This window comes from Ranitomeya imitator, chromosome 3 (genome assembly GCF_032444005.1).
Source record: "Ranitomeya imitator isolate aRanImi1 chromosome 3, aRanImi1.pri, whole genome shotgun sequence".
NCBI classification, from domain to species: Eukaryota; Metazoa; Chordata; class Amphibia; order Anura; family Dendrobatidae; genus Ranitomeya; species Ranitomeya imitator.
In genome coordinates this window covers 235,446,288-235,472,682 of record NC_091284.1, presented here as the reverse complement: position 1 = coordinate 235,472,682, position 26,395 = coordinate 235,446,288, and the positions used below count along the sequence as shown (strand labels likewise).

At 45.7% G+C, this 26,395-nt stretch overlaps 1 protein-coding gene across 5 annotated transcripts in view; it reads right to left on the bottom strand.

Annotated features, from left to right (window-relative positions):
• The window catches only part of LOC138669636 (complement decay-accelerating factor-like), a 227,758-nt gene extending 204,455 nt beyond the window's left edge, over window positions 1-23,303 (bottom strand). For all 5 annotated transcript variants that reach the window (XM_069756294.1, XM_069756290.1, XM_069756292.1 and 2 more), the window contains exon 1: window positions 23,192-23,303. The gene's annotated coding sequence lies outside the window, so the exon portion shown is untranslated. The remainder of the gene's footprint in view (window positions 1-23,191) is intronic.
• Between the last annotated feature and the right edge of the window lie 3,092 nt (window positions 23,304-26,395).

Genomic DNA, 26,395 nt, shown 5'->3' with positions numbered 1-26,395 from the left:
ATGAGGCCCGCTAAAACTAGATAGCAGAGGATACAAAAGTGAACTGCGCGGTCAGCGAAAAACCCTACAAAAAAACCATCCTGAAATTACCTGAACTCATGTGCCAACTCATGGAACATGAGGAGTAATATCAGCATACTAGAGCAACCAGCAACAAGGAATCACATAACTGCAAGCTGGACTAAAACAAAAAAAAAGCAAAACGTGGAACAGGAAAATCAAAAACTTAGCTTGTCCTGAAGATTACTGAAGCGGAAAGCAGAGGAAACAAGACACACTGATTACATTGATCGCCGGCGAGGAAATGACAAGAAAGCCAGGTTAAATAGGAAACTCCCATATCCTGATAGAACAGGTGGACACCAGAGACCACAGAGAACACAAGTCACCCAGTACCATCTGTAACCACCAGAGGGAGCCCAAAAACAGAATCCACAACAGTACCCCCCCGTTGAGGAGGGGTCACCGAACCCTCACGAGAACCACCAGGGCGACCAGGATGAGCCCTATGAAATGCACGGACCAAATCAGCAGCATGAACATCAGAGGCAACCACCCAAGAATTATCCTCCTGACCATAACCCTTCCACTTGACCAAATACTGAAGTTTCCGTCTGGAAACAAGAGAATCCAAGATCTTCTCCACAACATACTCCAATTCTCCCTCCACCAGCACCGGAGCAGGAGGCTCAAGCGAAGGAACAACAGGTACCTCATACTTCCGCAACAACGACCGATGGAACACATTATGAATCGCAAACGATGCCGGGAGATCCAAACGAAACGACACAGGGTTAAGAATTTCCAAGATCCTATAGGGACCGATGAACCGAGGCTTGAACTTAGGAGAAGAGACCTTCATAGGAACAAAACGAGAAGACAACCACACCAAGTCCCCAACACGAAGTCGAGGACCTACGCGGCGACGGCGATTAGCAAACTGCTGAGCCCTCTCCTGGGACAACTTCAAATTGTCCACCACATGACTCCAAATCTGATGCAACCTATCCACCACTATGTCCACTCCAGGACAATCAGAAGGCTCCACCTGACCAGAGGAAAAACGAGGATGAAACCCCGAATTACAAAAGAAAGGAGAAACCAAGGTAGCAGAACTAGCCCGATTATTAAGGGCAAATTCGGCAAGCGGCAAAAAGGTAACCCAGTCATCTTGATCAGCAGAAACAAAACACCTTAAATAAGTTTCCAAGGTCTGATTAGTTCGTTCCGTCTGGCCATTCGTCTGAGGATGGAATGCAGACGAAAAGGACAAATCAATGCCCATCTTAGCACAGAACGTCCGCCAAAATCTAGACACAAACTGAGATCCCCTGTCAGAAACAATGTTCTCCGGAATCCCATGCAAACGAACCACGTTCTGAAAATACAGAGGGACCAACTCAGAGGAGGAAGGTAACTTAGGCAAGGGTACCAGATGAACCATCTTAGAAAAGCGGTCACACACAACCCAGATGACGGACATTTTTTGAGAGACAGGGAGATCCGAAATAAAGTCCATGGAAATGTGCGTCCAAGGCCTCTTCGGGATAGGCAAAGGTGACAACAATCCACTGGCCCGAGAACAGCAAGGCTTAGCCCGAGCGCAAACTTCACAAGACTGCACAAAAGAACGCACATCCCTCGACAAGGAAGGCCACCAAAAAGACCTGGCCACCAAGTCTCTAGTACCAAATATTCCAGGATGACCTGCCAACGCAGAAGAATGGACCTCGGAGATGACTCTACTGGTCCAATTATCCGGAACAAACAGTCTTTCAGGTGGACAACGATCAGGTTTATCCGCCTGAAACTCCTGCAAAGCACGTCGCAAGTCTGGGAAGACAGCCGACAAAATCACCCCATCCCTAAGGATACCAGTGGGCTCAGAATTTCCAGGGGAATCAGGCACAAAACTCCTAGAAAGAGCATCCGCCTTCACATTCTTTGAACCTGGCAGGTATGAAACCACAAAATCGAAACGGGAGAAAAACAGTGACCAACGAGCCTGTCTAGGATTCAGACGCTTGGCAGACTCAAGGTAAATCAGATTTTTGTGATCAGTCAAGACCACCACACGATGTCTAGCACCCTCAAGCCAATGACGCCACTCCTCAAATGCCCACTTCATGGCCAAAAGCTCCCGATTACCAACATCATAATTCCGCTCAGTGGGCGAAAACTTTCAAGAAAAGAACGCACATGGCTTCATCACCGAGCAATCGGAGCTTCTCTATGACAAAACCGCCCCCGCTCCAATCTCAGAAGCATCAACCTCAACCTGAAAAGGAAGCGAAACATCTGGCTGACGCAACACAGGAGCAGAAGAAAACCGGCGCTTAACCCCTTTACCCCCAAGGGTGGTTTGCACGTTAATGACCAGGCCAATTTTTACAATTCTGACCACTGTCCCTTTATGAGGTTATAACTCCGAAACGCTTCAACGGATCCTGGTGATTCTGACATTGTTTTCTCGTGACATATTGTACTTCATGATAGTGGTAAAATTTCTTTGATAGTACCTGCGTTTATTTGTGAAAAAAACGGAAATTTGGCGAAAATTTTGAAAATTTCGCAATTTTCAAACTTTGAATTTTTATGCAATTAAATCACAGAGATATGTCACACAAAATACTTAATAAGTAACATTTCCCACATGTCTCCTTTACATCAGCATAATTTTGGAACCAATTTTTTTTTTTGTTAGGGAGTTATAAGGGTTAAAAGTTGACCAGCAATTTCTCATTTTTACAACAACATTTTTTTTTAGGGACCACGTCTCATTTGAAGTCATTTTGAGGGGTCTATATGATAGAAAATGCCCAAGTGTGACACCATTCTAAAAACTGCACCCCTCAAGGTGCTCAAAACCACATTCAAGAAGTTTATTAACCCTTCAGGTGTTTAATAGGAATTTTTGGAATGTTTAAATAAAAATGAACATTTAACTTTTTTACACAAAAAATTTACTTCAGCTCCAATTTGTTTTATTTTACCAAGGGTAACAGGAGAAATTGGACCCAAAAAGTTGTTGTCCAATTTGTCCTGAGTACGCTGATACCCCATATGTGGCAGTAAACCACTGTTTGGGCGCATGGGAGAGCTCGGAAGGGAAGGAGTGCTATTTGACTTTTCAATGCAAAATTGACAGGAATTGAGATGGGACGCCATGTTGCGTTTGGAGAGCCACTGATGTGCCTAAACATTGAAACCCCCCACAAGTGACACCATTTTGGAAAGTAGACCCCCTAAGGAACTTATCTGGATGTGTGGTGAGCACTTTGACCCACCAAGTGCTTCACAGAAGTTTATAATGCAGAACCGTAAAAATAAAAAATCATATTTTTTCACAAAAATTATATTTTTGCCCCCAATTTTTTATTTTTCCAAGGGTAAGAGAAGAAATTGGACCTCAAAAGTTGTTGTCCAATTTGTCCTGAGTACGCTGATACCCCATATGTGGCAGTAAACCACTGTTTGGGCGCATGGGAGAGCTCGGAAGGGAAGGAGCGCAGTTTGACTTTTCAATGCAAAATTGACAGAAATTGAGATGGGACGCCATGTTGCGTTTGGAGAGCCACTGATGTGCCTAAACATTGAAACCCCCCACAAGTGACACCATTTTGGAAAGTAGACCCCCTAAGGAACTTATCTAGAGGTGTGGTGAGCACTTTGACCCACCAAGTGCTTCACAGAAGTTTATAATGCAGAACCGTAAAAATAAAAAATCATATTTTTTCACAAAAATTATATTTTTGCCCCCAATTTTTTATTTTTCCAAGGGTAAGAGAAGAAATTGGACCTCAAAAGTTGTTGTCCAATTTGTCCCGAGTACGCTGATACCCCATATGTGGCAGTAAACCACTGTTTGGGCGCATGGGAGAGCTCGGAAGGGAAGGAGCGCCGTTTGACTTTTCAATGCAAAATTGACAGGAATTGAGATGGGACGCCATGTTGCGTTTGGAGAGCCACTGATGTGCCTAAACATTGAAACCCCCCACAAGTGACACCATTTTGGAAAGTAGACCCCCTAAGGAACTTATCTGGATGTGTGGTGAGCACTTTGACCCACCAAGGGCTTCACAGAAGTTTATAATGCAGAGCCATAAAAATAAAACAAAATTTTTTTCCCACAAAAATTATTTTTTAGCCCCCAGTTTTGTATTTTCCCTAGTGTAACAGGAGAAATTGGACCCCAAAAGTTGTTGTCCAATTTGTCCTGAGTACGCTGATACCCGATATGTTGGGGGGAACCACCGTTTGGGCGCATGGGAGGGCTCGGAAGGGAAGGAGCATCATTTGGAATGCAGACTTAGATGGATTGGTCTGCAGGCGTCACATTGCGTTTGCAGAGCCCCTAATGTACCTAAACAGTAGAAACCCCCCACAAGTGACCCCATATTGGAAACTAGACCCCTCAATGAACTTATCTAGATGTGTTGTGAGAACTTTGAACCCCCAAGTGTTTCACTACAGTTTATAACGCAGAGCCGTGAAAATAAAAAATCTTTTTGTTTTCCCACAAAAATTATTTTTTAGCCCCCAGTTTTGTATTTTCCCAAGGGTAACAGGAGAAATTGGTCCACAAAAGTTGTTGTCCAATTTGTCCTGAGTACGCTGATACCTCATATGTTGGGGTAAACCCCTGTTTGGGCACACAGGAGAGCTCGGAAGGGAAGGAGCACTGTTTTACTTTTTCAACGCAGAATTGGCTGGAATTGAGATCGGACGCCATGTCGTGTTTGGAGAGCCCCTGATGTGCCGAAACAGTGGAAACCCCCCAATTATAACTGAAACCCTAATCTAAACACACCCCTAACCCTAATTCCAACGGTAACCCTAACCACACCTCTAACCCTGACACACCCCTAACCCTAATCCCAACCCTATTCTCAACTGTAAATGTAATCTAAACCCTAACCCTAACTTTAGCCCCAACCCTAACTGTAGCCCCAACCCTAACCCTAACCCTAGCCCTAACCCTAGCCCTAACCCTAGCCCTAACCCTAACCCTAGCCCTAACCCTAACCCTAGCCCTAACCCTAGCCCTAACCCTAACCCTAGCCCTAACCCTAACCCTAACCCTAGCCCTAACCCTAGCCCTAACCCTAGCCCTAACCCTAGCCCTAACCCTAGCCCTAGCCCTAGCCCTAACCCTAACCCTAACCCTAGCCCTAACCCTAGCCCTAATGGGAAAATGGAAATAAATACATTTTTTTTTATTTTTCCCTAACTAAGGGGGTGATGAAGGGGGGTTTGATTTACTTTTATAGCGAGTTTTTTAGCGGATTTTTATGATTGGCAGCCGTCACACACTGAAAGACCCTTTTTATTGCAAAAAATATTTTTTGCAATACCACATTTTGAGAGCTATAATTTTTCCATATTTTGGTCCACAGAGTCATGTGAGGTCTTGTTTTTTGCGGGACGAGTTGACGTTTTTATTGAAAACATTTTTGGGCACGTGACATTTTTTTATCGCTTTTTATTCCGATTTTTGTGAGGAAGAATGACCAAAAGCCAGCTATTCATGAATTTCTATTGGGGGAGGCGTTTATACCGTTCCGCGTTTGGTAAAATTGATAAATCAGTTTTATTCTTCGGGTCAGTACGATTACAGCGATACCTCATTTATATCATTTTTTTATGGTTTGGTGCTTTTATACGATAAAAACTATTTTACAGAAAAAATAATTATTTTTGCATCGCTTTATTCTCAGGACTATAACTTTTTTATTTTTTTGCTGATGATGCTGTATGGCGGCTCTTTTTTTGCGGGACAATATGACGCTTTCAGCGGTACCATGGTTATTTATATCTGTCCTTTTGATCGCGTGTTATTCCACTTTTTGTTCGGCGGTATGATAATAAAGCGTTGTTTTTTGCCTCGTTTTTTTTTTTTTTCTTACGGTGTTTACTGAAGGGGTTAACTAGTGGGACAGTTTTATAGGTCGGGTCGTTACGGACGCGGCGATACTAAATATGTGTACTTTTATTGGTTTTTTTTTTTTATTTAGATGAAGAAATGTATTTATGGGAATAATATTTTTTTTTTTTTTTCATTATTTTGGAATATTTTTTTTTATTTTTTTTACACATTTGGAAATTTTTTTTTTTTACTTTTTTACTTTGTCCCAGGGGGGGACATCACAGATCAGTGATCTGACAGTTTGCACAGCACTCTGTCAGATCACTGATCTGACATGCAGCGCTGCAGCCTTCACAGTGCCTGCTCTAAGCAGGCTCTGTGAAGCCACCTCCCTCCCTGCAGGACCCGGATCCGCGGCCATCTTGGATCCGGGGCTCGAGCAGGGAGGGAGGTGAGGAGACCCTCGCAGCAACGCGATCACATCGCGTTGCTGCGGGGGGCTCAGGGAAGCCCGCAGGGAGCCCCCTCCCTGCGCGGTGCTTCCCTGCACCGCCGGCACATCACGATCATCTTTGATCGCGGTGTGCCAGGGGTTAATGTGCCGGGGGCGGTCCGTGACCGCTCCTGGCACATAGTGCCGGATGTCAGCTGCGATAAGCAGCTGACACCCGGCCGCGATCGGCCGCGCTCCCCCCGTGAGCGCGGCCGATCGGCTATGACGTACTATCCCGTCCAGGGTCAGATAAGCCCAGGGCACCTCGACGGGATAGTACGTCTAAGGTCACAGAGGGGTTAAGTTCCTGAAAGGCCTCCACAGCCGCAGGAGACCAATCAGCAACATCAGCACCCTTCTTAGTCAGATCCGTCAAAGGCTTAACAACACTAGAAAAATTAGTTATGAAACGACGATAAAAATTAGCAAAGCCCAAGAACTTCTGTAGACTCTTAAGAGATGTAGGCTGCGTCCAGTCACAAATAGCTTGAACCTTGACGGGATCCATCTCAATAGTAGAAGGGGAAAAAAATATACCCCAAAAAAGAAATCTTCTGGACTCCAAAGAGACACTTTGAACCTTTTACAAACAAAGAATTGGCCCGCAGGACCTGAAACACCTTCCTGACCTGCTGAACATGGGACTCCCAGTCATCAGAAAAAACCAAAACATCATCCAAATACACAATCATAAATTTATCCAGATATTCATGGAAAATATCGTGCATAAAGGACTGGAAAACAGAAGGAACATTAGAAAGTCCAAAAGGCATCACCAAATACTCAAAATGGCCCTCAGGCGTATTAAATGCGGTTTTCCACTCATCACCCTGCTTAATCCGCACAATATTATACGCACCCCGAAGATCAATCTTAGTGAACCATTTAGCCCCCTTAATGCGAGCGAACAAATCAGTCAACAATGGCAAAGGATACTGATATTTGACCGTAATCTTATTCAAAAGACGGTAATCTATACAAGGCCTCAAGGAACCATCTTTTTTGGCCACGAAAAAAAAAACCTGCTCCCAAAGGAGACGAAGATGGACGGATATGTCCCTTTTCCAAGGACTCCTTAACATAATCCCGCATAGCAGTATGCTCTGGCACTGACAGATTGAACAAACGACCTTTAGGAAATTTACTGCCAGGAATCAAATCTATAGCACAATCGCAATCCCTGTGAGGAGGAAGCGAATTGAGCTTAGGCTCCTCAAAAACATCCCGATAATCAGACAATAATACAGGAACCTCAGAAGGAGTAGATGAAGCGATAGAAATCGGAGGTGCATCATCATGAACCCCCTGACATCCCCAGCTTAACACAGACATCGTTTTCCAGTCCAAGACTGGGTTATGAGTTTGTAACCATGGCAGACCAAGCACTAAGACATCATGTAAATTATACAGTACCAGGAAGCGAATCACCTCCTGATGAACGGGAGTCATACGCATGGTCACGTGTGTCCAGTACTGAGGTTTATTCATAGCCAAAGGTGTAGAGTCAATTCCTTTCAAAGGAATAGGGACTTCCAGAGGCTCCAGACTAAACCCACAGCGGTTGGCAAATGACCAATCCATAAGACTCAGGGCAGCGCCTGAATCCACATAGGCATCGACGGAAATGGCAGATAATGAACAAATCAGAGTCACAGACAGAATGAACTTAGACTGTAAAGTACTAATGGCAACAGACTTAACCTTTTTTGTGCGTTTAGAGCATGCTGATATAACATGAGCTGAATCACCACAATAAAAACACAACCCATTTTTCTGCCTATAGTTTTGCCGTTCACTTCTGGACTGAATTCTATCACATTGCATTGTCTCAGGTGCCTGTTCAGAAGACACCGCCAAATGGTGCACAGGTTTGCGCTCCCGTAAACGCCGATCAATCTGAATAGCCATAGTCATAGACTCATTCAGACCTGTAGGCGCAGGGAACCCCACCATAACATCTTTAATGGCCTCAGAAAGGCCATCTCTGAATCTTGCAGCCAGGGCGCACTCATTCCACTGAGTAAGCACCGACCATTTCCGAAATTTCTGACAATATAATTCTGCTTCATCTTGCCCCTGAGAGAGAGCCAATAAAGCTTTTTCAGCCTGAATCTCTAGGTTAGGTTCCTCATAGAGCAAACCCAATGCCAGAAAAAACGCATCCACATTGAGCAACGCAGGATCCCCTGGTGCCAATGCAAATGCCCAATTCTGAGGTTCACCCCGCAGGAAAGATATTACAATCTTGACTTGCTGAGCAGGGTCTCCAGAGGAGCGAGATTTCAAAGAAAAAAACAACTTGCAATTGTTCCTAAAATTCAGAAAACTAGATCTATCTCCAGAAAAAAACTCTGGGATAGGAATTCTAGGTTCAGACATAGGAGCATGTACAACAAAATCTTGTATATTTTGAACCTTAGCAGCAAGATTATTCAGGCTGGAAGCCAAACTCTGGACGTCCATGATAAACAGCTGAGGTCAGAGCCATTCAAGGATTAAGAGGAGGTAAGACGCAGCAAACTCTGAGGGAAGGAAGAAAAAAAAAACTTCCTCAGACTACTTTTCCTCCTACTTCAGCCAATATGATTACCACTTTTCGGGCGATACTGTCATGATCCCAATGGCAGGGGATCACAAAAGGACAAGCACACAAAAAACAGAACAAGCTCTAGGGTGATGGAAACTGAGCTGACCGCGATCCTGAACCTAATTCACAACACTAGCAGTAGCCGGGGAACGTGCCTACGATGATTCTAGACGTCTCGCGCCAGCCGAAGGACTAGCTTCCCCTATTAGAAGAAACAAAGACCTCTCTTGCCTCCAGAGAAACACCCCACAGAAATAGCAGCCCCCCACATGTAATGACGGTGAAATGAGAGGAAAGCACATACGTAGTAATGAAAACAGATTCAGCAAAATGAGGCCCGCTAAAACTAGATAGCAGAGGATACAAAAGTGAACTGCGCGGTCAGCGAAAAACCCTACAAAAAAAACATCCTGAAATTACCTGAACTCATGTGCCAACTCATGGAACATGAGGAGTAATATCAGCATACTAGAGCAACCAGCAACAAGGAATCACATAACTGCAAGCTGGACTAAAACAAAAAAAAAGCAAAACGTGGAACAGGAAAATCAAAAACTTAGCTTGTCCTGAAGATTACTGAAGCGGAAAGCAGAGGAAACAAGACACACTGATTACATTGATCGCCGGCGAGGAAATGACAAGAAAGCCAGGTTAAATAGGAAACTCCCATATCCTGATAGAACAGGTGGACACCAGAGACCACAGATAACACAAGTCACCCAGTACCATCTGTAACCACCAGAGGGAGCCCAAAAACAGAATCCACAACAGAAGGCTGGAGATGGGGGGGTAAGGGGCTTTTGATACGTACCACCTGGGTCTTTTATGAGTATTAGTATATGAAGCCCCATATAGTAACCAAGGGCTGCATCACATTTACAGCACCACTCCAGCATTTTTTTTTATTTCACTGCTGGAGCGGTGCTGAAAATCCAAGTCCCCTACCCTCTGTCCGATACTCACCTTCTGGCGTCTTCATCTGTTTTTGTCTCTGCTCGGCTCAGTCTCCTGCAGTTTGTGACCTGTCCGCTGCTCCAGTGTTTCATGGAGCAGCGCAGAGGTCACTAATCAATGTAAGTCTGTGGGAGCCTCGTTCTGGCCTCTTTCTTACTCTCAGGCTATGTGCACACATTGCGGATTTGCCTGCGGATTCACAGCAGTTTTCCATGCAGTGTACAATACCATGTAAACCTATGGAAAACCAAATCCACAGTGCCCATGGTGCGGAAAATACCACGCGGAAACGCTGCGTTGTATTTTCCGGAGCATGTCAATTCTTTATGCGGATTCCGCAGCGTTTTATACCTGCTCCTGTATAGGAATCCGCAGGTGTAAAAGCGCAGGCGAAATCCTCACAAAAAAACACAGGAAATCCACAGGAAATCCACAGTAAATCCACAGGTAAAACGTGCAGCACATTTTACCTGTGGATTTTGCAAAAACGGTGCGGAACAATCCGCACACGAATCCGCAATGTGTGCACTTAGCCTCATAGTCTTACATTGAGCGCTTGTGACATAGCTTCTAACTTCTGACCAGTTAGAAGCTGCGCTCACAAGTTTGAGCCGTGGGACTGCAGCAGTGCCACAAAATAGTGAATACGCCGGAGGATGAGTAAATGACCAGGGCAGGGGACTTGCGCTTAAAACACCACTCCAGCGGTGGAAAAAAAAAACCCTGCTAGAGTGGTGCTTTAATAATTTAATAATAAGCAATTTATTACTATAAAGTTGATAAAGGCTTGGAATAAATGTCTGCAGTCACTTTATGTGACTGCAGACTGCCAAATCATGAGAGGGAGCTGCGTGCCCATCATACTGTGTATAAGGGAGCTGCGTGCCCATCATACTGTGTATAAGGGAGCTGCGTGCCCATCATACTGTGTATAAGGGAGCTGCGTGCCCATCATACTGTGTATAAGGGAGCTGCGGGCCCATCATACTGTGTATAAGGGAGCTGTAGGCTCATCATACTGTGTATAAAGGAGCTGCGGGACCATCATACTGTGTATAAGGAAGCTGCGGGTACATCATACTGTGATAATGGAGCTGTGGACCCACCATACTGTGTATAGGGAACTGTGACGGCATACTGTGCATATGGGAGCTGTTGGCCCATTACACTGTATATAGGGGAGCTCTGGGGTGCATTATACTTTTTATAGTGGAGCTCTGTCAGCATTATACTGTGTAAAGGGAGCAGTGAGAACATCATACGGTGTATCGGGGAGTTATAGAATCATCATACTGTGTATAGGGGAGCTGTGGGGGCCTTATACTGTGTATAGGGAAGCTTTGAGCTCACCATACTGTGTATAATGGAGCAGTACATGAGGGAACGTAGGAGACATTATTAAATGTAAAATGGGCACTTAAGCATTACTGTATTGTTATAGGGGCACTCATAGTATTGCGAACGTCAAAGTTGCATATCGTCACAATATGGCGGTAAAATCAATGTTCGTTTTTCTATATAGATTTATTTTCAATAACAGAGCGGTCATATTCTGAGGTTCCACTATATTCACCATTAGAGTGCGCAACCGTAACTGTAATCAGGGTTAGCTGGTTAGGGGCCCACTCATATGTTTCGCCCCCCTAAGTTGAAACCCTAGCTACGCCTCTGGTTTGGGCACATGGCAGGGCTAGGAAAGGAAAGAGTGCTATTTGTTGGAATAAATTGTGAATGCCATGTTTAATTTAGAGAAACCCTGACATGCAAAAACAGCAGAAACCACTCGCAAGTGACTCCATTTTGGAAACTAGACCCCTCAAGGAATTAAATTAGGGGTGAAATGAGCATTTTTAACCTACAGGTGATTCACAGAACTTGGTAAGATTTAGATGGGAGAACAAAAATATACTGTTTTAGCACAAAATTGAGAGGTTATAGGAGAAGTTGGACCGCACAATTTTTTATGCAATATCTCCCGAATGTGGCAGTACCCCATATATGGTTGAACACTAATGTTTGAGCACATGCCAGGAATCTGAAGGGAATGAGAACTACTTAGCATTTAGAATGCAGATTCCATTCAGATAGATTGTGGGCTCCATTAGCTAAGCCCCTGAAGTGCCAGAACAGCAGAATCCCCCCCAGGTGACCCCATATTGGAAACTTCACTGACTAAGGAATTCATCTAGGGGTGTTGTGAGTATTTTGAACCCATAGGTGCCTCACAGAAATTTATAGCATTGAGGTGTGGAAATTTAGCATTTTAGTGGTAAAAAAATAAATATTTTGTTGAAATTTTTGCAGGTACAGAAGGGTTAATAGGTGAAACTGAACCCTATAATTTATTGCACAATTTTTCCTGAACGCGGTGATGCTCCATATGTTGTCAGAAATTACAATTAGGCTGAGAAGGAAGGAGTGCGGTTTGGCTTTTGGAGGAGATTTTGCTAGAATAGATTGTGGTTAAAAAAAGGAAAAAATTGACCCCATTGTAGAAACTGCACTTCAATTAATTCATCTACTGCTGCAGTGACTATTTTGTAACATCCATGCCAGGCTTCTTTTCTGATGAATTACAAATATGCCAGTTGTGCCCATACATTATGCCTCCATACAGTGTAGAGCCCCCATACATTGTGCCAGGCTTGTGCTTCTGGCGATGCGCACCCCATAAATTGTTAAGTGCTCTCTCCCCACTACAATAATGACAACCATTAGGCCACTTACTGCGGTTTAGACACAGTGGGGCATTTGGATATGGGAGCACAGAATTTACTGGATTCTATTTGAGGTGGCTGGAGCCATGTGGCTTTTTCAGAGGCTTTGCTTGCTCTACCAGTAACTTGGGAACCCCCTATGGTTCTAGTGACGTAATGGACCCGAGTGGGGGCTGGTTTTGTGCAGGATAAATTAGGGTTTTTAATGGTAACATTTTGGAGTACATAATATTTTTCGATCACCTCCAGAATAAGGCTGGGATCACAATCTTCTGTTCAATGCTGAGCACTTAAAGTATTTTTTGGATTCTAAGGCTATGTGCCCACGTTGCGGATTCCTGTGCAGATGTTTCCGCACCATTTTTGAAAAATCCGCAGATTGTTTTTTGTGCGGATTTCACCTGCGGTTTTAAGCCTGTGCATTCCTATTGAGGAGCAGGTGTAAAATGCTGCAGAATCCGCACAATTGCAATGCTGCGGAAAATAATCCCCAGCGTTTCCGCGCGGTATTTTCCGCACCATGGGCACTGTGGATTTGGTTTTCCATAGGTTTACATGGTTCTGTAAACCGCATAGAAAACTGCTGCGAATCCGTAGCGGCCAATCCACTGCGGAACCGCAGCCAAATCCGCAACGTGTGCACATACCCTAAGACGCACTTTTGTTCCCCTAAATTTTGGGGTAAAGTGTGGGGGGGGGGGTGCATCTTACAATCTGAATGTGTGCTGTGCCGTAGAGCAGGGGGACAAGAACCCAAAGTATGGAAATCAATAACTACATAATAGAAAGAATATATTGGTATAAATCCGGGAATAAAGTGTGAAAAACAATAACTATATAATAGGAAGAGTGTAATGATATAAATCCAGGAATAAATTACGGACAAGGAAAGGTACAATGCAATAAAAATGCCTTTATTGAAAATACTATACTAATATATATATATTTTGGGCAACAAATGGCAACCACAAAAGGTGTGCCTGTAACTGGAGGAGAATAAAAAAATAATAATATATAATCCAGCAAAATAGCAATATTGAGCGGACACGCAGGGGACTAGGTACATATATACAAGAAAAATAGGATAATAAAATATATATATGTATAAAAAAAGTAATAGTACATGAATAGATGTAAATAAATGGCCTGAATAGAGAGCACTCAGCAAATATAGGGGAAGCTACAATATATAAAAATATCTATGTGTCTAAATAAAAAAGGTACAAGAAAAATACTGTACAATATAATTATGTGCAAAGTCTAGCAAAGAAGGTGCAAGAAAAAGTGCATGAAAAAGTGGCCCAAGTCCATGTAATAGATATATAAGGGAACCACCTGAGCTAAAAAAAAATCAGAAGTGCATGCAGGTATACGCCGTAGCATATAACAGGAGTGAAAAATGTGCCAGAAATGGCAGAAAGTGCTGAGTGCAAAGTATATATAAGGCCAAAATAGTTACCTATTCCTACAGGGGGTCCGATCCTCCAGGTACAGCGCACCCCGACGCGCGTTTCGGACTGTGTCCTTCGTCAGGGGGGCGGCTCTGGAGTGGTGTCAGGGGGCTGGCTGTGGGCTGCAGAGACAGCGGGAGGTCATGTGCTCTCGCTCATTAGCCTCATGTAATATTCACTGCACCCGCTGTCCATCACCTCGGTGCTGAAGCTGCGCCGAGTTGGTTGATGGGGGAGCTGCGCATATTACATGTGCCTGCACTCCCCCCCCCTCCCATCATGAATATGCTCCCCCCGGTCACTCTATATGCCCCCTGCTGGCACACGCATGGCCCCCCCGGTCACTCTATATGCCCCCTGCTGGAGCGCACATGATAAAATAACAAACACTTAACTCACCTTCCGATGATGGCTCTGCGCTCCCAGCTCCCCGTGGCTCTTCCTGTGTCTGTGTCGACATCCGATCATGTGATCGGCACAGCATAGTGATGTCATCACTGTGTGCCCAGGTCACATGATCTGATGCCCAGGAAACAAAGCGCAACTGAAGAGGTGGGAGCATGGAGTCATCATTGGAAGGCAAGTACAGTGTTTGCTATTTTATCGTGCCAGCAGGGAGACATAAAGTGACCAGCGGGGGCCATATCCAGGATGGGATAGGGGACTATGTGCCAGCACAAAAGGGCAATGTGCCAATTTACCAGCAGCACAAGGTGGCCATGTGCTAGAGGGGGCAATGTTCTAGCAAAAGGGGGCCGTGTGCCAGCAGCACAGGGGGGGGGGGGGGGAGCATGTGCCAGCAGCACAGGGGGGGGCCCATGTGCCAGCAGAACAGGGGGCGAGCAATGTGCCAGGATGGGGGTTATATAGGTACCAGGATGAGGGACATATATGATTTGTATGACGGACACTGGCATTATAAAATAGACCCCCATTTAACATAAAAAAAAATTTTTTCTAGATTTCTTCACCAAATATGGGGGTGCGTCTTATAAAGCGAAAATACGGTACATCGAGCTTCCATGTAAATTCCACAAAAATGCAATTCAAAAGAAACCCCAGATGGAAATCACCCACTATAATGAAGCAGATGGAGACACTTTGTACTCTGCTTGGCGTCTGCTCCAGTGGTATCCATCTTCTTAGGCATAAACAGATTTGTGGTCGCCCACACTTGTGGGCTAAAAAGATGCCTGAAATGATGGGACACTGTCGGAACAGAAACCAGTCCAAAGTGACTATCTGCCTCATAAGTGAGTGGTTCGGTCTTAATAGCGATTTTGGGGAATTTAGGCTGGTTTCACATTTGCGGTTGTGTCCGCAGTATTTCTACCGTATACATCCGCATGCGTTGTGTATTCCTATATTTAACATTAGGGACGCATGTGTTTATGATTGTTCGCGTTTTGCCGCGTTTGACGACGCATGCGTGGTTTCATCGTCTGCGACTTGGCGTGGAAATGCAACATGTGGTAATTTTTAGAGGCGTCAATTTGCCGCCTGGAAACGTTTGCAGTCTATTGCGCAAGGATTGCGGAAAAAAAACGCATTGCTGTCTATATGAACGCATGCGTTCACAAGCACATGCGTTTGCTTGCGTTCGTGAACGCATGCGTTTCACAAGAGAAAAACATGTCTAGACACTGATAAGCCACCCCCCACACAGACGGAGATAAAAGGGAGGGAGTGGACATTGGCAGGTCACTATTCAGCAGACAGCCAAGCAGAGCAGACAGCCAACAGCACCTTGGAGCAAACAAGCCTCACCTCTGAACAATTTGAGTATATCCTAGCCAATGCCTTTATTTTGTATTTTCTTTCTGTACATGTCCTAATTTCTTGCATTTCTTTCTTTCTACATGCATCAGAATGTCTTCTTTTTCTGATGAGGAGCAACGTCCTGGGCCTTCGGAAGTCGAACATGTCAGTGAGGTGAGTACTTGCCTCCTCAGATTGGTAAGTATTCACTGTCACATCTACACATATGACAATTTTTCTTTTTAATTTTTTTTTAGAGCTCTTCAACTGCGGCAGAGACTGGGCAGGAGCAGCGGAGTCAAGGTCGGATTGGAAGGCAGCAGCGTGTATGTATACAAGGCTGACTGTTTACTGTATCCTCAGTGTAATATTCTTGAATCTATCTTTCTTTCCATTCCTATTTCTTTACTTTTTTCTTCTGGGATCCTTTTGTATGTTGACTTTCCTATTCATGCCATTTCTCAGCCTCTGTTTTCTTTTTTTTCCTTATGTTAATTGACCAAACTTTAACCCCTTCATGACCTTGGGATTTTTCGTTTTTCCGTGTTCGTTTTTCACTCCCCTCCTTCCCAGAGTGATAACTTTTTTATTTTTCCGTCAATTTGGCCATGTGAGGGCTTATTTTTTGCGGGACGAGTTGTATTTTTGAACGACATCATTGGTTTTAGCATGTCGTGCACTAGAAAATGGGAAAAAAATTCCAAGTGCGGTGAAATTGCAAAAAAAGTGCAATCCCACACTTGTTTTTTGTTTGGCTTTTTTGCTAGGTTCACTAAATGCTAAAACTGACCTGCCATTATGATTCTCCAGGTCAGTACGAGTTCATAGACACCTAACATGACTAGGTTATTTTTTATCTAAGTGGTGAAAAAAAATTCCAAACTTTGCTAAAAAAAAAAAAACAAAACACAAATTGCGCCATTTTCCGATACCCGTAGCGTCTCCATTTTTCGTGATCTGGGGTCGGTTGAGGGCTTTTTGCGTGCCGAGATGACGTTTTTAATTATAGCATTTCGGTGCAGATACGTTCTTTTGATCGCCCGTTATTGCATTTTAATGCAATGTCGCGGCGACCAAAAAAACATAATTCTGGCGTTTTGAATTTTTTCCCCGCTACGCTGTTTAGCGATCAGGTTAATGCTTTTTTTTAGTTGATAGATTGGGCGATTCTGAGCGCGGTGATACCAAATATGTGTAGATTTTATATTTTTTTTATTGATTTATTTTGATTGGGGCGAAAGGGGGGTGATTTAAACTTTTATATTTTTTTTTTTTTAACATTTTTTTCAACTTTTTTTTTTTACTTTTGCCATGCTTCAATAGCCTCCATGGGAGGCTAGAAGCAGGCACAACCCGATCGCCTCTGCTACATAGCAGCGATCTGCTGATCGCTGCTATGTAGCAGAAATGCAGGTGTGCTGTGAGCGCCGACCACAGGGTGGCGCTCACAGCCACCGGCGATCAGTAACCATAGAGGTCTCAAGGACCTCTATGGTTACAATGGAGACGCATCGCCGACCCCCGATCATGTGACGGGGGTCGGCGATGACGTCATTTCCGGATGCGGTAGTTAAATGCCGCTGTCTGCGTTTGACAGCGGCATTTAACTAGTTAATAGGTGCGGGCAGATCGCGATTCTGCCCGCGCCTATTACGGGCACATGTCAGCTGTTCAAAACAGCTGACATGTCCCGGCTTTGATGTGGGCTCACCGCCGGAGCCCTGCATCAAAGCCGGGGATCTGACCTCGGACGTAGTATCCCGTCCGAGGTCAGATAGGGGTTAATGACTATTTAAATTTTAGGTTCCACAACAGGAGGATGATCTAATTGAAAATGACCTCCACATCTCCCTGGTCCAGGAGCGAGTCCCGTTGTGGGACAACCGGGATCCACTGCACTCAAACAGCGTCACGATCCGGCGCTTATGGAATGAGGTGGCCAAAGAGATGTGGAATGGCTGGGACAACTCGGGTCCGAAATGCAATTGGTAAGTATTGCACTGCAGTGTGAAGCAGCAGAGACATTGGCTGTGCTCACTCGACTGTGTGTGATGAAAGAAACTCTCAGGAGTTTCTGTCATCACAAACAGTTGTGAGAGCACGGCCAAAAGTCCTTTTTCTGACCATAATGTATTTTTTTTTTTTTTTTTTTTTTTTAACAGTGGCCAAAGTCAAAACACGTTGGTGTTCGATGAAGGACCGCTTCAACAAGGACCTGCGTCAAGAGAGCCGTGTTCCCAGTGGTTCAGGAGCAAGAATCAGAAGATAAAAATACCATCGAGTTCTGGCATTTTTAAGACCGGTCCTTGCCCAGAGAACGTAAGTATTTATCACGTGCATTAGGTTGTATTGTATTGCCATAATCTGTATTTTTCTATTCCACAGGATTTTGCGTCTGGTTAATTTTTGGTATTTACTTTTCCCTTTTTTCACAGCACATGGAGCACAACTGTTGGCCCAGGTTCTGGAGCAGTCCTTCATCCGACAGCCATGGACCCGTCCCAGCCATCCAGCAACGCTGCAGCAAGTGGGCCTTCCACACTAACTGGAGACCAGAAAGCTGGTCCATCAGGTGTTCCCCTTTCGCAGTGCTCTGCCACTGCCCCTTTTTTTGGGGGGCTCCTCCCGGCAGCGGGCATCGGACAGGTCCCTCATGCCCTAGTTTTTGCACTTGAGCTCGGTTTTTCAACAAGGAATCAAGGCTTTGGGTGACCGAATGGATATTTCACATAGCCTCTTGAATGCACGTATCCAGGAGGTCAGCAAAAGCCTTGACCAAGTGAAAGCCGACATCCAGAGGCCAGCACATCATTTTTTTAACCAAATTGAGCAGGGCATGTCGGAACACCTTACTCCTGATCTCCAGCTGAGTGTCATGCAGGCCTGCAATGAGGCTTACGTGCAGGCTATGCAGCAGAGTCGGTATTTCCAGCAGACAGTGTCGGCATATCCACCTGTGCCTTCACTGTCACGATAAACCTCAATGCCGACCTCTGCTGCATACCACTGCACGGCCACCTCAATTCCTAGCACTGCCGGACACCACTACAGCACCACCACCATGCCGAGTGCAGTTGGACATCCCACCGCCACCACCATGACAACCGCTGCTCCTGCTTGGACCTCCTCCACTGACACCACGATGCAGCAGGACCCTGGCATGGCCTTCCGTACCGCCACCACCACGATGCAGAAGGACCCTGGCATGTCCTTCCGTACCGACACCACCACGATGCAGCAAGACCCTGGCATGGCCTTCCGCTCTACAAGCGCTATGGACTCTGGCATGGCTGCACGCTCTACGAGCGCTATGGACTCTGGCATGGCTGCACGCTCTACGAGCACTATGGACTCTGGCATGGCTGCACGCTCTACGAGCACTATGGACTCTGGCATGGCTGCACGCTCTACGAGCACTATGGACTCTGGCATGGCTGCACGCTCTACGAGCACTATGGACTGGTATGGCTGCACGCTCTACGAGCACTATGGACTCTGGCATGGCTGCACGCTCTACGAGCACTATGGACTCTGGCATGGCTGCACGCTCTACGAACACTATGGACTTTGACACAGTGCAGCCGGAATCCTGACAGTTCACCCACCTCCACACCACGCCATATGAGCCCACCGAGGCTTCCCAGAACCCGGCAACCCCCCCCCAAAAAAAACCCAAAAAACAGAGGACTCTTAGTATTCCTCCCCCTTCACCTCCCAATGTGTCTGTAATGTCAGGTTTGTCTCACCCTTCCAGTGCGTCTCAAGCCTCGCATATGTCAAGCCCCATCCCCGAACTTCCAGAACCCACTGGTTTCATTGCCCCTCCTCCTGCCACCTCTGCGTCGTCCATGGTTAGCCAGGCCTCAGTGCTTCACACCCCCCGTTTACATCACTCTACCCCAAGCCGGCGCAGTTAAATAAATTTTTTGGTTGTTAAAAAATAAATACAATTTTATTTACCCCAATTATGTTTGGTTTATTGTGTCTTTCGCCGCCGGCAACACACACCGTACGCCAAATAAGAAACTTTGCCACACACTTTAGTTTTTGGGCCACATCATATCTCCAGTAGTTATAAAATAAAAGACTGCAGCTTTGTGTGTCTTTAGTATAAAGATATGCGTTGGGCCAAAAAATAATAGATGTATTATCTCCATAATCTCTTCTTTCTGCTTAGTCTGTGACTAGTGTTGCAGTCTGAAGAGAAAATGGCGGAAATACAGTGCAGAACTCTACTCAACAGGTCAGGTAAATTTATTATTACAAAAATACACCAATTGGTAGGGGGAAAAAGAAACCAACGAAAAAAAGCACAACAACAAGGAGACGGGGCAAAATACAATACTGAAATGGCAAAGAAATGGCAAAATATACAGAAAAATAAATAAATATAAAGCCAAACACAGAACTGAAAATTTATATATATATATATATATATATATATATATATATATATATATATATATATATATATATATATATATATATATATATAAGCACGCACAGAACTGATGACAAAAAGGAAGGGGTGATAAACCTTAAAAAATACCTGAAAGGGTTAACAGGCTAAGGCAAATGTAATAACTGCAATAGCAGTAAAAAATGTAAAGATATAAATATGTATATATAAAAACAGTATTTTTAAAGTGAAAATTTGTGCGGCTATATATGTGCTTTGCACTAATAATGAGTACAGGGGGACTGCTAAATAAGATAAAGACACTATGACATATGTCACATGAGAATAAACCATATATTGCAGCTAATAGCTAAATGGAGTGTCCAGAAGCAGGCGTTACCTGTAGTGCTACCCGTCTCCTGGATGTGCCAGTCCCCGACGCGCGTTTCGGTGTCTGCCTTCGTCAGGGGGTGGCAACATCCTGCAGAGAGGAGGTATATAAAGGTGGAGCACCCAATGAACAGGGGGCACGGATGAGGAGCGACGCGCACCGCTATTGGGCATAACCATGACGACCACCGCTGCCAGCACATGTGATCCCTGGCGCTGCGTTCAGATGACGCAGCACCGAGGGACATGAAGCCAGAAGGTGGAGACGCCAGGATCGCCAACAGCGATGCGTGTACCATCCGGCCCGCCGTCATTGGTTGGTAAGGGACATGTGATCTGAAGGTCCTGGAAGGGTAAAGAAAACTAAAAAGAAACAAAGGTCCTGAAGGTGCACTGACGTAGGAGAAATGGCATATGGACAAAGCTGTAATAGGTGGGTAAGGGGCATGTGATCTAAAGGTCCTGGAAAGGAAACTAAAGAAAACCAGAGGTCGTAAAGGTGCATTAACGTAAAAGAAAGAAAAAGTAATAAATGATGACATGTGGGCAAGATAAGTAACTCTGAAATAATGCAAACAGAAGGATGAATAAGAAGGAAAATGAACTATATAGGATAAAAATAAATAAAAATAATTAAAATAAATGTATAAAGGATAAAAAGTGAAAATATGCATGAAGGTATGTGGGCAAAAATACTGAAGTGAAATGGGATGATATAATATGCAAAATTAATAATAAGTGTGTGACTGTAAACCCCCCAAAAAAGGGGGAGGGGGAAAGGGGGTGGAGAAGGGGGATGTGAAACGAATAAATAAAGAGTAAAATTAATGATATGTTTACTCTTTATTTATTCCTTTTCATATCTTCTTTCCAGCGAACGCTGCTGGAAAGATATGAATGGCCGCATCAGCACCACGTGGGGGGGGGGACAGCGCTTACAGTAGCGCTGTCTCCTGGACTGCACACGGACAGCGTCTGTGTGCGGTACGTGTTTTACACGGACCCATTGACTTTAATGGGTCCGTGTAATCTGTGCGCTCCCACGAACACTGACATGTCTCCGTGTTTTGCACACGGACACACGGTCTGTGAAAACACGCTGACATGTGCAGTGACACATTGCTTTCAATGTGTCTACGTGAGTCAGTGTCTCCGGTACGTGAAGAAACTGTCACCTCACGTACCGGAGCCACTGACGTGTGAAACCGGCCTTACGGATACATCCTCTCAGCTCACAGTGCGTGCACTGAGGAGATTCATAAGTCTGCAATCACACACAGTGACGGACGACTTATCGATTTGGACAGATAGCACCTTTAAATAAGAAATAAACTATAAATGTTTGGTATCTGTGTACTCCTACAGACCTGTGAAATCATATTGCCAGGCCAGTTTTACCAAATAGTGAACACGGTAATTAAAAAATAGTTGCGCAATTGCACATTTTTTTGCGATTTCACAGCACTTGGCATTTATTCCACATTTTCGAGTAAGCTATATGGTAAAAATCAATGGTGCCATAAAAAAGTGCACCTTGAACTACCAAAAGCCCTAATATGGCTATATTGATGAAAAAAAAAAAAATTATATATATATATATATATATATATATATATATATATACAGTATATAAAAAAAAATTATGGCTCTTGGAAGATGGAGAGGTAAAAACAGAAAAGAGCCCGCTGGGGTCCGAGACGTACTAGAGACTAGTTGGACAGGCGGGTCCCCGGAGGCTTCTCTCCGCCGGCTGCTAGTGACCAATCTAGGGCAAAGGGCGGGTGGAAGCGGCTGGGGTCCCACCTGTCCGACTAGTCTCAAGCGGCTCAGTACTTAGCAGCGTTTAATAGTCAATCATACAACCAGTGTCTGATACAGGCTGCTTGTGGATCGCCCTGCATGTATCAGCTGCCAGGTTCCTTTTTTAGTACAGGAACTTTTATTATTATGCTTTGCTTATATAGCGCTACCTTATTCCACAGTGCTTTACATACATTACCGTAACTGTCCCCATTGGGGCTCACAATCTAAATCCCCTATCAGTATGGCTTTGGAATGTGGGGGGAAACCGGAGTACCCGGAGGAAACCCACGCAAACAGGGGAGAACATACAAAATAGCCTCCTCCACCACAAATGCAATAAAAAGCGAAGAAACCCCTGTATCTGCCCAAAATGTCATCTATACACACGTCACTCTCAGCACAAAGTACAAGTCCCCTCTGATTGTAGCGAGCTACGGAATATGTCTGTGCTATAAAAATAAATATTATTCCAAGAACAAGCCGTCACCCAGCTCCTACAGGGAACGGACTGGGGCCATTGACAAGGTGCGGACACTGTGCCCCCATACACTATGCCAGGCGCTGCTCCTCAGTGCCCGGACACTTGCCATGGTGACACTGGCCACACACAGACAGACACACAATGCCTCTGCTACCACAGCCTTATCTGTAACCAGCATAGGAAGACATTGCAGGGGTGTGTCAAGAGGCGCAGCATTAATGGCGTCTTACAGCAGCAGCTCCAGCTGTAGTGACACAGCCACCTGCGCCCGTCACAGCTCTGCGAACCGTACCTGAAGCCGCCCCGCTCTCAGCGCCTCTCCACACACAGCGGTCACTTCACAGAACCCGGAACTGTGCACACAGCACAAGAATACGACGTCACCGGCTCGAGAAACACAAACCCCGCCCACTGCTCCTTATAAGCACCGGGGATTGGCTGAAGGCACTGGCTGACAGGAATTAGAAAAGTACTCGGCCGAGGAGACATAGAGAAGGAGCTTCCCGCCTCCGCAGACACGCCTGTGGTTAGTTGTGCAGTGCACGGTGAGCAGCACGGCGGGACGTGAGCCCTGCTGTAAGGTTAATAGCTAACTTTCCTGAGGTGAAAGTGCCTATAAATCCGGCACTGACTGATATTCGGAGTATACACATAGAAAGCCTCAGCAGGGACGGCGTCTTGAGGTGTTTGAAGGGGAGCTCTACATACATTAATAAAGGGATTATCCACCAATAGGACAACCCTTTCTTGATCAAAATAGTTGGGCCCCATAGAATAATAAAGCCTGTACTCTCCTCCCATGTCGGTGTCCTTCCTACAGTATTAGGCTACGTTCACATTTGCGCTTTTGGACGCAGCGTCTTCGACGCATGCGTCATGCGCCCCTATCTTTAACATTGGGGGCATATGGACATGCGTTGTCATGCGTTTTGCGACGCATGCGTCATTTCGTCGCACCTGGCAGGGCGCGGCAAACGCAACATGTTGCAGTTTTTCGGCGTCATAAATTTTCTAAAAAACGCACGCGTCGCGCTTGCGTCGTCTATGCGGCAAAAAAACGCATTAGTGTTTGGAAAACGCAGAGGGCGCAGGTGCTTGCGTTGCAGCGCGTTGTGCGACGCATGCGTTTTTGAATTAATCCCTTCCCGACCTTTGACGCCACGTAGGCGTCATGAAAGTCGGTGCCAATCCGACCCATGACGCCTATGTGGCGTCATGGAAAGATCGCGTCCTTGCAGATCGGGTGAAAGGGTTAACTCCCATTTCACCCGATCTGCAGGGACAGGGGGAGTGGTAGTTTAGCCCAGGGGGGGTGGCTTCACCCCCTCGTGGCTACGATCGCTCTGATTGGCTGTTGAAAGTGAAACTGCCAATCAGAGCGATTTGTAATATTTCACCTATTATAACGGGTGAAATACTACAATCCAGCCATGGCCGATGCTGCAATATCATCGGCCATGGCTGGAAATACTAATGTGCCCCCACCCCACCGATCGCCCCCCCCCAGCCCCCCGATCTGTCCGGTACACTGCTCCGACTCCTGTTGTGAATTCTGTGGCAGAGCTCCCTCCTGTGGTCACAAGTGGTACTTCGGCTGATTCTCTCTGGGAGCTTCCGTTTGTGGAGGAAACTGGTACTGCTGCTTCTGAGTTTCCTCCCTCAGGTGATCTGGTGAGGTCGTTAGGTGCTTCTCTACTTAACCCCACCTAATGCTTTGATTCATGCTTCCTGTCAATGTTCCAGTGTTGGACTTGTGTTTCTCTGGATCATTCCTGTGGCCTGCTGCTCTGCATAGCTAAGTGCTTCTTTGCTATTTGTTGCTGTTTTTTCTGTCCAGCTTGTCTATTTGTTTTGCTGGAAGCTCTGGGACGCAAAGGGTGTACCTCCGTGCCGTTAGTTCGGTACGGAGGGTCTTTTTGCCCCCTTTGCGTGGTTTTCTTTAGGGTTTTGTGTAGACCGCAAAGTTATCTTTCCTATCCTCGTTCTGTCTAGAATATCGGGCCTCACTTTGCTGAATCTATTTCATCCCTACGTTTGTCTTTTCATCTTACTCACAGTCATTATATGTGGGGGGCTGCTTTTTCCTTTGGGGTATTTCTCTGAGGCAAGGTAGGCTTATTTTTCTATCTTCAGGCTAGTTAGTTTCTCAGGCTGTGCCGAGTTGCATAGGGAGCGTTAGGCGCAATCCACGGCTGCCTCTAGTTGTGTTTGGAGAGGATCAGGGATTGCGGTCTGCAGAGTTCCCACGTCTCAGAGCTCGTTCCGTTATTTTGGGTTATTGTCAGATCACTGTGTGTGCTCTGACCTCCATGTCCATTGTGATTCTGAATTGCCTTTCATAACAGGCTCCCCTCTGTCCTGTGCTCCGCTCTCCCCCGTGCTCTTGTCCGCTCCCCCCGTGCTTCAATCACCCCCCCGTGCTCCGATCACCCCCCCTGCACTCCGTTCCACCCCCCCGTGCTCCGTTCCACCCCCCCGTGCTCCGTTCCACACCCCCCCGTGCTCCGTTCTACCCCCCCGTGCTCCGTTCCACCCCTCCCGCGCTCCGATTCACCCCCCCATGCACCGATCCCCTCCCCCCCCCCCCCCCCGTGCTCCCCCCCACCCTATCATACTTACCGATCCTGCCGGGGTCCGTCCGTCTTCTGCCCGGGCGCCGCCATCTTCCAAAATGGCGGGCGCATGCGCAGTGCGCCCGCCGAATCGGCCGGCCGGCAGATTCGTTCCAAAGTGCATTTTGATCACTGAGATATAATCTATCTCAGTGATCAAAATAAAAAAATAATAAATGACCCCCCTTCCCCCTTTGTCACCCCCATAGGTAGGGACAATAAAAAAAATAAAGAATTTTTTTTTTCCCACTAATGTTAGAATAGGGTTAGGGGTAGGGGTAGGGTTAGGGGTAGGGTTAGGGCTAGGGTTAGGGGTAGTGTTAGGGGTAGGGGTAGGGTTTCGGTATGTGCACACGTATTCTGGTCCTCTGCGGATTTTTCCGCTGCGGATTTGATAAATTCGCAGTGCTAAACCGCTGCGGATTTATGGCGGATTTACCGCGTTTTTTCTGCGCATTTCACTGCGGTTTTACAACTGCGATTTTCTATTGGAGCAGTTGTAAAACCGCTGCGGAATCCGCACAAAGAAGTGACATGCTGCGGAATGTAAACCGCTGCGTTTCCGTGCAGTTTTTCCGCATCGTGTGTACAGCGATTTTTGTTTCCCATAGGTTTACATTGAACTGTAAACTCATGGGAAACTGCTGCGGATCCGCAGCGTTTTCCGCAGCGTGTGCACATACCTTTAGAATTAGGCCATGTGCACACGGTGCGGATTTGGCTGTGGATCCGCAGTGGATTGGCCGCTGCGGATTCGCAGCAGTGTTCCATCAGGTGTACAGTACCATGTAAACATATGGAAACCAAATCCGCTGTGCCCATGGTGCGGAAAATACCGCGCGGAAACGCTGCGTTGTATTTTCCGCAGCATGTCAATTCTTTGT